This window comes from Accipiter gentilis, unplaced genomic scaffold (genome assembly GCF_929443795.1).
Source record: "Accipiter gentilis unplaced genomic scaffold, bAccGen1.1, whole genome shotgun sequence".
In the NCBI taxonomy this organism is placed as follows: Eukaryota; Metazoa; Chordata; class Aves; order Accipitriformes; family Accipitridae; genus Astur; species Astur gentilis.
The window spans coordinates 645,515-657,895 of record NW_026061188.1 but is presented as its reverse complement, the minus strand read 5'-3'; the positions used below and the strand labels follow the sequence as shown (position 1 = coordinate 657,895).

The window sequence follows — 12,381 nt, the reverse complement described above, 5'->3', positions numbered from 1 at the left end:
TCTTCATTTTGACCGCTGAACTTCAGACCGCAAATTTAAACTTCAGCGTTTTCTTTAGTCAGTCTCTATGTACTTGTACTGTCTTCCAGCTTAGTACCTCCAGCACTCTGTACTGCTTTCCATGAATGGATCTGCTCTACCCATACGGGCATCCCATTTTATTTTAGTTTTAGTGCCACTCCTCCAGTACCAAATGGTCTGAACACAGCAGGCATTACACATTTGGTACTCTTGGGCTATTACTCTCAAGATTACATATTCCTCCTGGGCTGAAGTAGCTTATGAACAAGCAGACCTCCCAGAAAGTGACACACACTTTTACTGCCCGAGTTCTCATACTGCTGCACCAAGGCAGCAGCAGCTCTAGTGTTGCTGTGATCAAGATCAGCACTTCGTTAGAACATCATACTGCTTGGCATTAACCATACTTTTTGTTAGAAAGAACAAAATTACCTACATGGAAAACACTCCGGCTTCAAGTTACACACTAACCCAAGGAGATCTACATTCAAGACCAAATAATTCCTCCGGTATCCACTTCTCCTTTCTTCCGACATGTCTTCATGGATATTAAATTCATTTTTTCAAGGATTTCTTTAACCTGCCTCCCCCCACGTGCCCAAAGGAGATGACAGCTTTCTTCCTGAAGCCATTAGAGCCCTCCACGTGCTTATGAACAACACAGATTCAAACAAGAAATCCCAGACCTCATTCCCATCGCGAGTCAGTTAAAAAGCAGCTTCTTCACAGCTTTAAGGTTATGGTGCTAACCTTTCTCTCTCGGCTGGAGAGGTGTCCACTTTAGCAATCTTATGTGATGAAGAGGAATTTTCCGGTGTTCTGGAGCCCGTGTCTCTGGAACTGTCCAAACAGCTTCCATCTGAAGAAGTCCTTTTGCGCTGAAGCCCACCAGCATTTTGACTAGTACCTGGCATGCTTTGCTGAAACAACAACATCAAAATAATGAAGTCTTCAAGTAATTATTAAAGGAAAAAAAAAAATATTGCCAGAAGAGCCCAATTTTTAATATACCTTCTTTCTTTTCGGTAAGGTTTCTGCAGGCAAAAAATGGTGGAGGTGCTTTCTCTTCACATGAGCTGCCTCAATCTTCATACCTTCCTTTAGCACATTGAGGTGGTTAGCCTGGCTGTAAACTAACGGGAAATTTAGTGTTGTAGCTCAGTGGGAATGTTTGCATTGGGTATTTGTCAAAGTTGTTGACATGATTTACATTTGCCACAACATTCAAACACAGTGCCACTGGATGTAACCTACAAGACAAGCATCGGTTCGGGTAACAGCGCAAGTCTGAGGAAGTCACCCCACCTGGCCTGAAACTCAGACAAGCGTTTTGATGCCTTTTTTCTGTGCTTGTCTCATATCCCAAAGCATGAGCTAAAAAGAAGGTCCGCTTTTACTGCATTTACTCATGTTGTCTGAGCAACACAACACACAGCTCATGCTGGTACCATGGAGAAATGTTTGTTTGCACTGATGAAGAGTTTAAAGGAGTCCACTGCTTAGAACTTTTTGTCCAAACACACTCGTCACTCCCGAAGAGTAACCCGATTTCCTTAGTTTGTCGTTACGATAGCAAGGCATAAGCCTCACAGCACACGTGCACTTCTGAAAGGCACAAGAGCAGTCAGCTTGGGAAGAAGTAAACAGACTTTGGAACCAAAGACCTGTACTTTCAAATGACTGCTCACCCCCAAGCCCCTTTATTCTAGCATTATCTAACAACGCTTGCGATATGACTTTATTTCTGCATCTATCTGTGATGGGTTAACCCTGGCTGAACACCAGGTGCCCACCAAAGCCGTTCTATCACTCCCCCATCCTCAGCTGGATAGGGGAGAGAAAATATAACAAAAGGCTCGCGGGTCGAGATAAGGACAGGAGAGATCATTCACTATTACCGTCACGGGCAAAACAGACTCAATTTGCAAAACATACTCAATTTATTACAAATCAACCAGAGCAAGGTAATGAGAAGTAAAATGAAATCTCAGAACACCTTCCCACCACCCCTCCGTTCTTCCCGGGCACAACTACCCTCCCGGATTTCACCACCAAGCCCCCCCAGCGGCACAGGGGGACAGGGATGGGGTTTATGGTCATCACACGTTATTTTCTGCCGCTTCACCTCCTCAGGACGAGGGCTGATCACACTCTTCCCCTGCTCCAGCGTGGGGTCCCACCCACGGGAGACAGTCCTCCACGAACTCCTCCAACGTGGGCCATTCCCACGGGCTGCAGTTCTTCACGAACTGCTCCAGCATGGGTCCATTCCACGGTGTGCAGTCCTTCAGGAGCACACTGCTCCAGCACGGGTCCCCCACGGGGTCACAAGTCCTGCCAGAAAGCCTGCTCCGTGGGCTCCTCTCTCCACAGATCCGCAGGTCCTGCCAGGAACCTGCTCCAGCGCGGGGTTCCCACGGGGTCACAGCCTCCTTCGGGAACCCACCTGCTCCGGCGTGGGGTCCTCCACGGGCTACAGGTGGATATCTGCTCCACCGTGGACCTCCCTGGACTGCAGGGGGACAGCCTGCCTCACCAGGGTCTTCACCACGGGCTGCAGGGGAATCTTCGCTCCGGCGCCTGGAGCATCTCCTCCCCCTCCTTCTTCACTGACCTTGGTGTCCGCAGGCTTGTTTCTCTTACATGTTCTCACTCCTCACTCCGGCGGCAGTTTCTCTCCGTCCCAACTTTTTTTTCCTTCTTAAAAATGTTATCACAGAGGCGTTACCACTATCACTGATTGGCTCGGCCTTGGCCGGCGGCGGGTCTGTCTCAGAGCCGGCTAATATGGGCTCGCTCTCTCTCGACCACAGGGGAAGCTTCCAGCAGTTTCTTACAGAAGCCACCCCTGTAACCCCCCCCCCCCCCCGCTACCAAAACCTTGCCAAACAAAACCAATACACTATCAAAAGGAATAAAGGAAGATGAACACGGAGCTTGACGTGCAAGACTGCATGTCATTACAATGTGACCACTCACTGCCTTTCAAAGTTCTGGGATGGTATCGTACAGAAACTGTTATTTTGGAAACAATACTGTCAGCAGGCATTCACAACTTCTTTTAGAGCCTGATACAGTTAATTCCCACTTCCAAAGTTCAGTAACTGACAACTGCTTTTGACAAGTGTAGCTACACCCAGTAAACGGGCATCTCTCTCCTGGCTTCACATCTGACTGTCCACTTCAGGAATCGCAGTTCCTTTCTGATCGTTCACTATGATCTGCAGAACTGTTATTTCACATATGGGATATGGTACATAGGGCTGTAGTACACACTTCTGTTTCAAGGTGGACTTACATTGCCAAGGTGTCAAAATAGTATGTTTCTAAGGCTAATCTTCTACGTGTCACGCTCTACAGAAATAGCTAATAGCTAATACCAGAAGGAAGCACAATTCACTTTGTGAAGCAACTTGCACTAGAATTAAAAATCGAAACCCTACGAGACTAGAGCAAAATAGAGGCTTACCTGTATCCTTGAATGACTGTATAATGCACGTTAAATCAACATTAACACTTTCTGCATTCTCCGCTTTCCTAAACACGATTCCAAGAAACCACATTGACACATATCCACTCCTAAAAAGACAGAGTCACAAATCTATCATTTATGCACAGATGCCAGTTATTTGGGTGCTAGCATCTACTCTCAAGAAGGGATTAAGCAAAACAGTTTAGTTGTACGCAGCAGCTAAAGATTGGAGTCAGCCCATACTCAAGTTCTCCGAGAACTCCTCCCTCAAGTTCTCCCTTCTTTAAAAAGATCCTACATGCTCAGAACCTTGCCCGCCAGACCTCGTACCTACAAAACAGTAGCTACGTAACTGAACATCTCTCACAGGTAAGCTGAGGTGAAGGAATATAAACGAGGTACAATACATGGGCCAAACTCTAGTTCAGAAAAGTAATGAAACTCACTGTTTACAAAGTTCTCGGCTGCCAGGGAAAGACTGTGGCTTTACATGTGCAATAGATATAAATTCATTCCTCTCCAAGTTTCCAACCAGCACACGAATTTTAGATTCCACAAGGCCAATCCTGATAAGAACAAGAGACATTTACTCGTTTTTGACTGTATCCAGCACAGTAGTTATCTGCCTTCTTATAATACAATGCTAATACCAAAAATGCTAACCAGTCAGTAAGTAAGTAGTAAGTTTCATTCAGCTCAGCAGATACTAGATATTTATATCACACACACTGGAGTTGGAGATGTTTTCAGGGACATTGGAGCTTCAAAGTTTCCAAAGACAGAGGCAGTAAGTAAGTTTAACTTGTACTCTTAACAGGTCAGACACAACACTTCAACATATAACCTATGATGAAAATGTCAACAAGAAGCAGATTCCCAGCACCTCTGGCTGCATTTTGAAGTGCAGCAAAGCTCCTTTTTACCCCAAAGATCAAGGAGAACAACCGTTTAGAAAAGGCTCAAGCACAACTCTTCCATTACACCTGAGTAAAGATGCTATTCTTCTTGCAGACTGATCTGTGAAAAGAGTTTACCCTCTTCCAGCCAAACTGAAAAATATCGTTCCTTTAATAAACAAACGATCCAGTCAACACAGTCTCATCAGAGACTTACCCAGGAAATGTATCATGACCACCAAGGCTATTCTTTTAAATGAAGTACTGGCATTTTACCCTTCTACCTAAAACACTGATACCTTGAAAGCAGTCAGAACTCTGTACGTTCTTCACAAGTATCTTATGTTGATGAACAACAGAGATGTGCCATCTATTCCCAAATCCATTCAAGAGTTGGTGAACTAAACTTGTTCTTATAGCAAACGGAAGCAAGTTTGTCTTCTGCTTTTCATTTTCCCAGATGCAAAACTAAGCCCCGTTTGCTGCCATTTCTGTCACTGCAAAAACGTCAGCTTTTACTGCAGCCAGAACTTTCCTCATCTTTATTGTGAGATACAATAAGCCTTCTCCACTTAAAACATCTCACATTAAAAACTATTTGGCTCTAAGCCCTCTGCCCAGAACTCCTTGTTGTATACCTAACTGCGACTGACATCAAGCTGTAGCTGACACGATTTTTAAGCGAACACATTAACAAGTTCAGGTAAGAGGTATTACCTACTAGAGCTGTTTTTAAACAGGAGATAAGGTGTCTTTCAGAGGTAGCTCAAGAATTCAATCATTTGCCTTAGACCGCAAGCCGAACCCTGAAGTATAACCAAGGTGCCCTCAGAACAGGGGTCTGGTACACACAGCTATTTTCCTTGCTTACTTGAGCAAGGCAGGCAAAGCACTCGTTTCTTCAGAAAAAGAACACCACACACATTACAGTACCTTAATTCCTCTCCGTTTCCCCTTATTTCAAGACTCACAGTTAGTCACCCCATTCACACAGGTTCAACAAGTTATTACTGGCATGTCTGCCTTGAGACAGTGACAAATACCACGTCAGCAGCAGTCATTTTCTCTAACCACAGTTGAAGGGGTTCTCACATTACCTTTCACAAAGTAGATCAGCACTCCTGCAATTTACCTATCCACTACCAAGCATGCCGAGATGATCATTTCCAGCACTAAACACAAGATGCCTGAGCACACTACTAGATTAAAACGTAGTAAACACTATTTATCACCATTCAGGTACTCTGTGCAGACGGTCAGGTTTCACCCCGATTAAACAGCCTTGTTTCACTTCACTGGAGAAAAGTAGGCTCTGGAACAGGCGGACTACATTACCAGAGCAACTTAGCGTTGAGTGCAATCTAGTCCTAAATTAAATATTGCATCCAGTAAAAAAGCTATGAAACCAAGCCTTCTAAGGCTCTACAACAGTCGTCTTCAAAGTGTCGGAGGGGGATGTACCCCAGGGGGTGCACAAGACAATCCACTGGGTCCGGGAAGAAAAGATTAGAACTTCAGTAATGTGTACGTAACTTGTAAAGAAGTAGATATAGACCGCAACTATGTGTTCAAAAATTACTTGTTTTTGTTTGTTTTGCTCACAGGAGTGCACAAAAGTTTGGAGACCACTGCTCTATAAGTCAGTAAAAGATCAAGCTCTCCAGTGTCCACTACACATCTGATGACATCAAGTAATCCCCATTTACTTCAGTCTCTGCAACAAAGAACATCTTCCTAACTGAAGTAGCCTTGGGTAAGTAGTCTCCTTAGACTCCTAAGGAGTCTGCTTCTCCAGAAGGCACAGAGCATATGCACGCTAACCCTCTTTGTTCCTTCTCATCATGACTTAGGTCTTTAGCTTAACTTCTTAAACAGCAAGATAACTTACGCTAACTTCCCTTCACAAGAAAGCTTTTAGTTTTGCTGAGGAACTGTCTACTTACCTCCCTACTGTATTCCATGCCGAGCTGCACAGTCAAATACTTTAGTTTTGTGAACTGTATTAACCAAATGAAGCGCAACACTGAATTGAGCGTCAGTGATGTATTGAACCCACACTCAAAGCAAGACTTACCACTCTAAGTGATGCTCTTTAGTAGAGGCACTAGCAGTCAGCACAATATAATGTCTAGAAGAAAAGAAAAAGTAACATTCTAGCTCAGGACTTGATATTCCTTCAAATGAAACCAAAACTGCCTTAAATGTATAGAAAATGACTTCCAGACAAGACACATTATATCCTGCAGGCAGCACAGTATTAACTGAAGAAAAACTGATTACATCCTTCAGAATCGTGTTCTGCTGCATTCTAAGTATCAGAGCTGGTATTTTTGTTAATAAAAACAGTGTCAGTGGCAAAACACAAACAGTTTTTCTATCTTCCCTATACTTATCCTTACCAAAATTCCTATGACTACCTCCAGCTTCTGAAAAACAAACATATCAATGCCATCTTGTATTTCGACTGCAAGCTAAAAGTCACTATGCTAACCAGTACGGCAATCATTTCAAGTTCAGGTAACAGATTTCATACATACTTGTATTTCTGAAAAAAAGTCCAGTGGTTCAAAGAGCTTTGACCAGCCTGATTTTCCTTGGAGAATCTCATTCGTAACTGCAAGACCTACAATTAAGGTTGAAAACCTTACTACCATTTTGTTTTTAAGACTAGCAGAGCGTGATAGAAACTTTACAAGAGAAAGGTTTTGAACAGTAATTGACAGATCAAAAAGCAGGAATTCCCTTGACACAATACACGCCTACTACAACAGTTCATTGTAAAACTGCTCCCTTGTTGCCTGCAACAGGTAGACTTCCCAGAGAACTCTTCTGCCTAAAAGGGCACAACACCGCACGGAATATAACCAAGTCAGGTAATGTGGTTTCATATTGCAAGAATGACACCTTTTAAGCAGTTAATAAGCATGGAAAGAACTTTACCATGTCTGAACTCCTCCACCATTACCGCTCGCGTTGATGTAGATACGTTGTACGTAGAGTTCTGCTGCGGATAGGCTGGGGTGATGATAGGCATTACGTGGTATCGGTCTGATGGGTTCACCTGTGATGTTAAAACAATTGTGCTCAGCACCAGCAGCTTAGCTTAGAAGAAAGGTTCAAGGCTTCCAAATTCCATGTCTACATACCCTGGGGTCCCATACTGCTAAGTTAAGATTGCTCTCTTCCTGTTGTTTCAGCAATACAGGTCTTGGCCACTCCCTAAACAAGAAAAGCCAGGCACTGACTCTGCCATGTAATTCAGGGTAGGACTGAATGGTGTTGGTCTAAATCTTATATAAAGAACCACCTCAGAAAGTGTTACTGCTTTACGCAAATCAAAATAGTCATCAATAGCTCTTACCATTCTGAAAAAACCAAGAAGAACTTGTTCACCAGAGTAGAAGCCAAAGCGTTTGGATAGAGTTGACACGTTCTCGCTACTAGCACAGCACAGGAAACCCCACCAAGAAATCCCAGCACGTTGGAGTAAATGCCACGTCCTACAATGCAGACATTGTCGTTGCCCTGTAGTCTTCCCATGCCCAAGTATAGTCCTTCAAATTTACAGCACCACCTTCACAATCTATAGAATACCTAGCACCCTTCAGCCTCCAAGTCAGTTATTTTTGCAGTGCAACGAGGCCAAAACTGTTGGTCCTTACAGCGATGCGAAAAAGAATCGTTACCACACCACTTCCCAAAGTACCGCTACTCTGAAATTTGCCTGCACTGCTACAGCTACTGCTTCGCTCCAACTTCCCTTGAGAAGAAGGTTCTGCCATTCTTCTAGCACTTGCTCTAGTCACATGCGCAAACGGTATTTTCTTATTCCTTATCTATCAAGCTTTTATACTTCACTGGGCATTTTTTATCCTTTCTAGTCAGGTTCCTGGTAAGCAATGCAGCACCTTGTCTTGTAGGCACTCCCCTCATCTCCCCGCTCCACCCCCATTAAAAAAAACCACAGAATCTACCCCACAGACAGTCCTTGAATCTAAACTAAAACACAGGTTTTGAACTAAAACCTGATATTTAAACAGCTATCCAAAGATGAAGGACTTCTAGTGCCATTGTTTTTTCAGCACGAGGTGCCTCTGGAAAGTTTAAAGATCACAAACAATCACATTACTCACGTTTTGCCCACAGTTTAATTGCACGGAGCGTGAGCCGGAAGGTCTCTTTATTTGGCACTAGGTGCAGGATTTCGTCAGTAACTCTGCAGCCTGTAAGAAAAAACAGTTGAAGTACAGCACTTCCTGGTAACAGGTACGAGTCAGTTCTGTGCTGTACTGGATCAATAGCTTACAGTTTCTCCTGCAAGTCTACGAAAACAAGTTTGCATTACTTGCTTTGTATTACCTTAAAAATCAGAGGTTACACATAACCTTACAGGCACATAACATAACAAATTAGAGGTTACACATTCCGTATCACCTCAGGTAACTGGTACCCTCAACAGCTTTTTCATACTTTAGACTACAGCCAACAATTGTCAATAAGGCCCTTCGACAGGATTCCGAAAGCTAGGTTTCTTTCGACAGCCAGGAACAATTAAACCAGTCAGCGTTAAACAGTGAGCAACTTCGGCTTCAGGTATTTTAAATATCCTTTTTTTTTTAATGAACTACCACACAATCTTCTCTATCAAGTGCTCTACCTATTCACCTGAAGCAGTTTCTGTGGCAAACTGGAACACCACACACCCCCCAATCGAAGAAACATGAAACACAGGTCTATCTAAACACACAACTTGAAACAGCTGAATTTAAGCCCACTCGCCACCTCCTCAGATCTCAAGTATACAGGGGATCAATTTCTGCATCCTGTACAGAAACTTGGGGTGTGCAACGTGCATTCCATACCAACTTTAGTAACATTTTCTTGTTAAAGATGTGCAAATATGCTTACCATTTAAGCTCCGTATACATCTTACATCCAGGCTTCTGAGACACGAGTTGTCTCTGAGATCAAGATTATCAGCAACAATTGGCACAGACAGTCTTGCAAACACGAGATCAATCTTAAGAGGGAAAAAGTGCCAACCGTTAGAATGCCCCGCAGTTTGCAAAGAGCACACTGGTGGGGGACAGTTACTCAAGTCTAAAAAGAGTGGTTAACATCTGTATTTAGAATTATGTGACTATAGATACATCTCCCAAGAGATTAATTTGCCAGAAGACTCAATACAATTTCTAGAAGTTCCCAATTTTATTTACAAAGCCTTCACTGCATCACCCCTTTCTTTTTAAGCTAGGGAAAGGAAGAGGGCATTTTAAGTTGGAAAAGATTACTCTAGACTTACAGTTTCAATTAAAAGGGAACTTAAAATAATTCACAGAATTAAGACTTAAGTTCAGTCACCTCAACTATACTTCAGCAAAGGAGAGAGCATTTCCTTTATGCAGTAAGCCCTTTTGATCCTGAAGTATCTGCTTTTTAGTACAGTCTGAGGCAAGAAGATTATCCTGTGAAAGTCTGTACCAGATGAAGGCCACAAAAAGGTCACTGAATAAATCTCTTTGTGATAGCGATACCAAGCAGTAACTTGCTTAGGGACTACAGCAGGCAGGTCTTGATTCATTGTGTAGGATGTATTCAAGATAGCTGGATTCCTGCAGCTGACAGACCCAGGCGGGAGTCAAATGAGTACTTTCACTTTCCATTTTCCAGATTGTTTGTCCCATGACCACTTCATTTTGGATGTGCAGCAAAACATTTAGTCTGCTCACACGATTCGTACAGTGAACTACACTGTACACATCCCTCTGTAGATACCTAGCTTGGCAGAGCTAAGAAGACTGAGCAAGGACACCGCCTCTGCTCCCACTCTGCATGATCCTAGGGATAAATGCTATTCAAGCAGGCTACCCTGGTCTACAGCACAGGCCTAGAAAAAGATGTCCCTGATGCTCCCATGCCTGCTAGGCTTCCTAGGGGCTTATTTTCCTATAAGCTCCCATTCTACTGCAATGTCTTCTCCTGGGATACTTTGCGGTCCAAAATAGCACAGTCACAGCTCCCTGGAAAAGTTATCCTATTCCAAAGCAAGAAAAAATTTACTCACTTAAAAAAAAAACCAAAAAATGCTTACCTCAACGCCATCAAACTCAAACTTGACAACTGGTACATATGCATCTTCAACTGCCTGGAAAGGAGAGGATAACTGTGTAAGAAAACATGGTTTGCTACTTTAATGTTTCTCCTGAACTACGATCAAATGCAGAATTTACACTGCTAACTACTCAGTATAAAGACTGAGTTGCTTCCAAACCAGAAGAATTGTTCATAAGCTGCAAGCGGTATAGCACTAAGACGGTATAATACTAGCTTTAACAAGTTATTTAGCCAAGAGATCCGGAGGCTGATCACGTATTGTAATGAACAAACAGTGCACAATGAGCCATCAGTATCAGAGGTTGTAAGGTACTTACCTTGGTGGTGAGGAAGAAAAGCAAGACATTTCTGTAGCTATCTTACTCCTGGTTAACATCCAGAGAAATCGAGAACATTCTGTCCGCGTTTGCAGCGCGCACTAGCCTCCTGTATTTTTATTTTCTACCATGCCTGAGATGCTATCAGCTACCTTATGGGACAGTTTTCAATTTTGTAGCCCACTCGTCAGAACTGTGCCACAGCCCACTGACCCTGTCTTCGGTCACCTAAACAAAGGCTCATTAGCTATGCACGTGAAGTCTTTCAAAATGTCTGCACAAGGAAGACCAGCCTGAGAGAAACACTTCTCAGGAGTTCGGTTCTATATGCAAAGTACACAGCATATGCACCGGAGGGTCATTTTACAAGGCAGTTTTGTACATTCACAGCACAGCTGCTACTGACTTTATGCAAAGCTGACTGTGCATCTCTTCTACAAAGTCTCGGGCTGAGTAGCCAGAGAAGAACAGGACCAGAGAAGAATGAATTAGAGGTCCTAAAGTACACCCAAGGAACACCATGGCAAAGGTACTGACAGAAACCTTTCCACATCACATTCAACTCCCTTAGCTCTCAGGCTGCCCCTTCCTCTACCTGCATGCAGTTACTTTCTTGCCAAGCCCCTTACTACAGCTAGGATGAAAGCAAGGCTCCTAGGCACAACCTTGCTTTTTGATACTATAGCCCACTCATTCCCAAACCATGGGTAGGGGAGAAGTGAACCACAGAGATTCGGATCGGACATACAGTCACTGGGGAAGGGAACCAAAAGCTTGACTTCCACACTTTCATGCTGCGTAGACAGTATTTTAGAAGGGGCTCAGAAACAAGGCCCTTTTTCATTTTGGTTTGCAAGACAATCACTACCAATAGGAGTCTTTAACAGGAATATTCTTATTGTCGGAGTTGCACAATCTATCAGGGAGAGAGCTTGCTTACTCTTAGGTTTTTTATTTCCTCCTGACGTTTCAGTTTTTCAAAGAACGACTGAAAGAAATCCGATCTTTCTACATGTCTAGGAGCAACACAAGCCACGTCTATGTCAGCACCTGCAAAGAGATGCCATTTGTTCTGTTACTGTTGGAAGACACTTTCAAACATTACAACTATGACCAGACACCAAAAGTTTACCTTTAGTGTGTACTCCAAGCCTGTAAGAACCAAACGTAAATATTTTGCCACCAACATTTGCTACTACTGAAGGGGGAAGATTCTGTGGGTAGAAGAGAAAGAGTTTTCTGGAGAACAGAAGATACACGTTGACCTACGTGCAAGTTTAACTAGCATAGAAGTTACTTAGAAAGACTACAGCAGCCTCCATAAACAATGTCTTCTCCCTCCCATACTGAGCTGTTAGTCTAATAGACTGATTCTGTTTTTCTGAAGGGAGTGCTGGCAACTCACAAACAACAACAACAACAACAAAAAAGGTGAGTACTGTAGCAGTCGCTTCATCAGTTTAAACAAAGACCTATTATCAGTCTTCCCTGCAGCAGACCCACATAAATGAACACCATCTAAGAGCCATACCAAAGGCAAGTCTAGAGTAATAATTTCAAA

The 12,381-nt window shown here is 43.3% G+C and overlaps 1 protein-coding gene and 1 long non-coding RNA gene across 3 annotated transcripts in view; one reads left to right on the top strand and one right to left on the bottom strand.

Annotated features, from left to right (window-relative positions):
• The window catches only part of LOC126037534 (electroneutral sodium bicarbonate exchanger 1-like), a 362,057-nt gene that overhangs the window by 46,721 nt on the left and 302,955 nt on the right, over positions 1-12,381 (top strand). The window lies entirely within an intron of this gene.
• Positions 1-12,381, bottom strand: part of LOC126037539 (uncharacterized) — a 97,861-nt gene that overhangs the window by 64,511 nt on the left and 20,969 nt on the right. The gene's annotated exons all lie outside the window — the stretch shown is intronic.